This window comes from Muntiacus reevesi, chromosome 2, assembly GCF_963930625.1.
Source record: "Muntiacus reevesi chromosome 2, mMunRee1.1, whole genome shotgun sequence".
NCBI lineage: Eukaryota > Metazoa > Chordata > Mammalia > Artiodactyla > Cervidae > Muntiacus > Muntiacus reevesi.
Window position 1 is genome coordinate 143,168,332 of NC_089250.1, and position 5,456 is coordinate 143,173,787.

Here is a 5,456-nt window from a genome sequence, read left to right on the forward strand (position 1 = left end):
GATATTTGCTTTGAAGGTTGAATTAAGGAATGTTTGAGCTCTAAAAATAACAACTGTGTTTACTGAGGGCCCATTGTGTGCCAGATACCAGCCAAAGTAGTTTGTGTGCCCCTGTGATGTAATTCTCCAGAAACACTATGAGTTAAAAGTTATTTAGTTTCCTTGTTTTACATCTGAAGACACTGAGTCTATTGCCCAGGGTCAACCAGCTTATATGTGGAGGAATTAGGACTCCAACCCAGATCTACCTGTGTCTCACATGCCTCACTTCTGGGCAAAGCTGCCTCCCCAGAAATAAAAATATAAAATATAAATCTTGATGTCTACCTCTCAGTTCTATATGGCAAAGTGAATTCTCCACCAAATGGGTAGCATTTGTGAATTAACATTTTTATTGATAAATACAAAAGAACAGGTAGTATTTAAGAGGGAAATAAAAAATCCATAATTTTACCACCTGATAAATGCTATCATTTTGGAGACTCTCTTCCAGGCTTTTCCTATGTGTGTATCTTACAAAGAAAAAAAAAATCTTTCAGACATTTTTGCATGTGCTTTTAAGCAGAGGAGTCTGTTTAGTGGTAAAGACAAGTGTGGCATCAAAGACAAACGTCAGCTTTCTTGCAGTTTTGCCTGGGACTCATCTAGCATCAGATGGAAGCCTGGAAATAGGACAAAGATAAAGCATAGTTAACAGGGAGTTGATTTCCTGCACACCCAAACACAGCCTGCAAGTAGCAGGGGATTCCTGGATGAGGACAGAGGGCATAAGGCTTCAAGTGTCAAATGTTGTGTCTGCAGCTGCTGAATGTGCAGCAAAGAGTAGATAATGTTGGATTTAGCTGCATTCTTAATTCTTAGTTGTTCAGCTACTGGAAGTCCATTCTTCCAGGAAGGACACCAGGCAAGTATTTCTTCCCGCCTTCCAGCCCTTTCTCCTTCTCTCCCCACTCCACTCTTGCCCCCGCCCACCACATCCCTTTCTCTTTCCTTTCTCCTCTCTTATCTCTCTCTTTCTGATAGACAGAATAATGGTCTCTAAAGATGCCCATGCCGTAACTCCTGGAACCTATGAATATGTTACCTTACATGACAAAGTTGCACACTGATTATGGGTATAAACCTTGATATGGGGAGATTTTCCTGGATAAACCAGGTGAACCCAACCTAATCACATGAATCCTTAATAACACAGAAGTTTTTCCCAAGTGTGGTCAGAGGGAATCAGTGAGATGGCAACTAAGAAGGACTTAGTCTGTTATTGCTGGTTTTGAAGACAGAGGGAGGGGGCTATTAGCCAAGGAATGTGGGCAGTCTCTAGAAGCTGGAAAAGGCAAGGAAGTGGATTCCCCCCAGAATCTCCAGAAAAGCTACCACTTTGATTCTGGCCCAGTGAGATCCGTGTCAGATTTCTAACTTAGAGAACAGTAAGGCAATAAATTTGTGTTGTTTTATATTGCTCGGTTTCCGGTAATTTGTTGCAACAGCAATAGAAAACTGATTCTATTTTCCCCTACCCTCTCTCTCTTCTTTTTTCTCCTTCTGCAATTGTGTCTTTATTGACTAGTGTGTGTGATTATGGGCTTCCCTGATAGCTCAGTTGATAAAGAATCCACCTGCAATGCAGGAGACCCCAGTTCGATTCCTGGTTCGGGAAGATCTGCTGGAGAAGGGATAGGCTACCCACTCCAGTATTCTTGGGCTTCTGCTTCTTTCTCCTGTCCTTTGTATGTCTTTGTGTGTGTGCTCAGTCACTCACTCATGTCTGACTCTTTGCAACGCCACTGAATTCCTCAGAGACCACCTTCTCAAGCTCAGTCACTGCAACAAGTTCCCTGGACGTCAGTCTCCAGATTCTGAAATCTACTCATCTCAAAAACAAAACAGGAAAAGAAACAGAAACTCCAGGCTTCATTCTTTGGCTGAAGAGACTGAAGACAGAAATCTTGTCTGTCTTGTTTATTGCTTAATTTCCAACACTTAGAACAGTGCTTGGTACATAGTACTACCTCAATAAATATTTGTTGATGGTTGTTTTCTTGATTAAATTAAAAAACCTGTATTTTCCCCAAGCCATGTGCTGGAGCCATTTGCTGCTACTGAACCTGAGCCTCATCATTCCTAAAGGGAGAGAGGTGAATGCAGGGGACCCACTGGGATAAAATTAGTGTTGAAATTGACCCAGAAGTAGCTCTGCTTAGCCAATGCGGACTCTGTTAAGCATAGTTTAAGCTGCACTTGGTGACATGATTAAGGAAGCTTCCTCAATCATTCAACCAACATTAAGAGTCTGCTATGTGCAGCACTCTCAGCCCTGTTCTAATGACATAAAGATAAATAGGACACAGTCACTGCCATCCCAACACTGACAACCTAGGAATAGCTTGTCGTATGTGGTGGACAGTTTTTACATACCAGGACTTCATTTAAATCTTAGAACAATGATTCAGAGAAAGATATTATTAGTCTCATTTTAGGGTAAGAAAACTAAGCCCAGAAAGTTAACTTATATAAATGGCAAGTAAGTGACATCTACCCACCTAGAATCCATGTCTGCCTGACTCCAAAAGCATATAATTACTACTTATACTGTCTAGCGACTTGTAGTTTACAAAGCACTTTTATGACACATTATCTAACTTACTCCCTCAATAAGTTTATGAAATATGCATTGCTATAACCATTTTGCCAAAGAGAAAATTCAAACTCAACTTATTTGTCCAAGTCACAGAGTTCTGAAGTGACAGAAACAGAACTGGAACCCAAATCTTGCGAATCTAGACCCTACTTCCTTTCCACTTTCTTGTTTTTATTATCCTCTGAATTCTGCACACTGATCCACCAGCTCTCTATGACAATAGGCTCTGTGACCCTGGTAGAAACATGCGTGGGAATGCAAAATAAGGCAAACAGTACTGCTAGAGCTCAAGCTCATGCCAGGCGACAATGTATTAGTTAGAGTTGTGTATATTCTATGCTGTCATTTGTAATAACTTGCTTGATCCAGGGCCAGTAATTTCATAACTATTCTCAAATGTCATGTTGGGCTTTTCTTACACATTTGTTACACCTGGAACAAGCCCCACTTTTTTCAACAATTTAACATTAAAACTGTGCTCATCAATAGAAAAGACAAGTCTCCAACTAACCAATATGCTATAAACTCTTCCTCTCTCCCAGTAAGATTTCTATGGCCTTGGTGATTACACAAACATCAGATCATGGCTGGGTCAAATGCTTATCAAATATGTTTAAGATTTAGTAGTGACAAGAGAGAGCGAGAAAATACCTTAAGGGTAGTGATCACCTCTTTACTCATTTCTGTAGCTTTCATAGCATCTAGGACAAGACCTGGTTCATGGAATTCATTGAATGAATGAGTGAGTGAATGCTCCAGTGAAAGCTCCAATGATGCCAACATGGGGAGACTCTGTAAAGGAGCTCAGAACTCAGAGCACTGGAAGCAGAAAGGAAGCCTGTGCAAGAGCTGATGGAGAAGTTTATATACAGTCGTAAGGTTGCAGCTTGCTAAAACCTACAAAGTAACTGCACCAGTTTATTTCTGGTTTTCCCAGATCCTCTGCTAGCATATTGGTATCCTTTTTCAAAATATTCCAATCCTGCCACTAATTTCCTGGTGTTCTCCCATGGCCCAGCTCACTGTGCCCACCAAGTCCATGTGCACCACCTCCAGCTAGTCTCCAAGGAAGCAGTAATACTGCTTTCCCATTCCACCCCTCAGCTCTCCAAGGATCTTCCTATCATTATCCAAGCAACCAACCACAGTGCTGATGCTACTCAGGAAAGTCCAGATGCAGTGATTCTCACACTTTGTGTGAAAACAGCACTCAGAGAATTCAGTTTAAAATACAGGTTTCTGGGATTTCCCTTGTGGTCCAGTGGCTAAGACTCTGCTCCCAGCACAGAGAGTCTGGGTTCAATCCCTGGTTGGGGAACTAGATCCTACATGTTGTTGTTGTTGTTTAGTTGCTAAGTCATGTCTGACTCTTTGAGACCCCATGGACTACGGTCCACCAGGCCCCTCTGTCCTGCAAGGCAAGAATACTGGAGTGGGTTGCCATTTCCTTCTCCAGGGGATCTTCCTGACCCTGAGATCAATCCCCGTCTTCTACTTGGCAGGCGAATTCTTTCCCTCTGACCCACCTGGGAAGCCCAGACCCTACTGTGACAACTAAAGACCCTGCATACTGCAACTCAGACCCAATGCAGCCAAATAAATAAAAATACTTTTAAAGGAAGTTTTCTAGGTTCACCTACAGATTACATCCCAGAAGATGTAATTTTCTAACAAACCCCTAGGAGGTTCTGATGCAGGTGATACAGAGAACACTTTTTGAGATGAAGTGGTCTAGACTTTGACCCTAGATCAATGGTTCATAACCTGGCAGTTTATGAATTCCCCCACTCCCCCAAGCTGAGGATAGAATTCAGGGGGCCCATAAACTTAAAGAGGAAAATACATCTTTATTTAATCAATTAATAAAGTAGCACCTATATTATTATATGCCTATTTTAAAATTTATTTATTTATTTATTTCCCCATTTATTTTTTATTAGTTGGAGGCTAATTACTTTACAATATTGTAGTGGTTTTTGCCATACATTGACATGAATCAGCCATAGATTTTTATGTGTTCCCCTTCCCGATCCCCCCTCCCGCCTTCCTCTCCACCCCATCCCTCTGGGTCTTCCCAGTGCACCAGCCCTGAACACTTGTCTCATGCATCCAACCTGGGCTGGTGATCTGTTTCATCCTTGATAGTATACTTGCTTCAATGCTATTCTCTCAGAACATCCCACCATCACCTTCTCCCACAGAGTCTAAACTCTGTTCTGTACATCTGTCTCTTTTTCTGTTTTTATTATACACCTATTTTTTAAAAAAAGATTTTGACAAATATACTTCAATATTATTATATGTATTTAACTTTATGCATTTAAAATATTATTTTGACAGGGGGTCTATAGTCTTCCTCAGACTCTCAAAATTATAAAGGGGTCCTTGGCCAAGAAAAACAAAGTTAAAAGTCTCTGCTCTAAATGGAGCTAATTATGCCAAAGGGCCAAACTAACTTCTAGCATCCTTTTGCTTCCTGTTTTTTCTCTATTGCCCCTGCCGCAAAGCCAACCTTTCCACCAGGTGGAAGCTCTCACAAGAACCACTGAATTCTCAGGGCTGAAGAAGGAGCAGCCTCTCTGCAGGGACTTCTTCCAGAAAGTGACCTTGGCAAAGGTTAGGAGGGGTGGGGTTCTCCTGAAGCTTCCCTTGGCCTGGAGAACTTGTCCCTTTGTTTTCTCCATCAAACTGAGACACATTTCCTAGTTCAAAATCTACTGTTTCGTCAATATAAATATTGACTTGAGGGGATAAGAGAACCACACTCTAGATGAGTAAAAACTTCCTGGAACAGGTCACTAGATACTCATCAGAAATA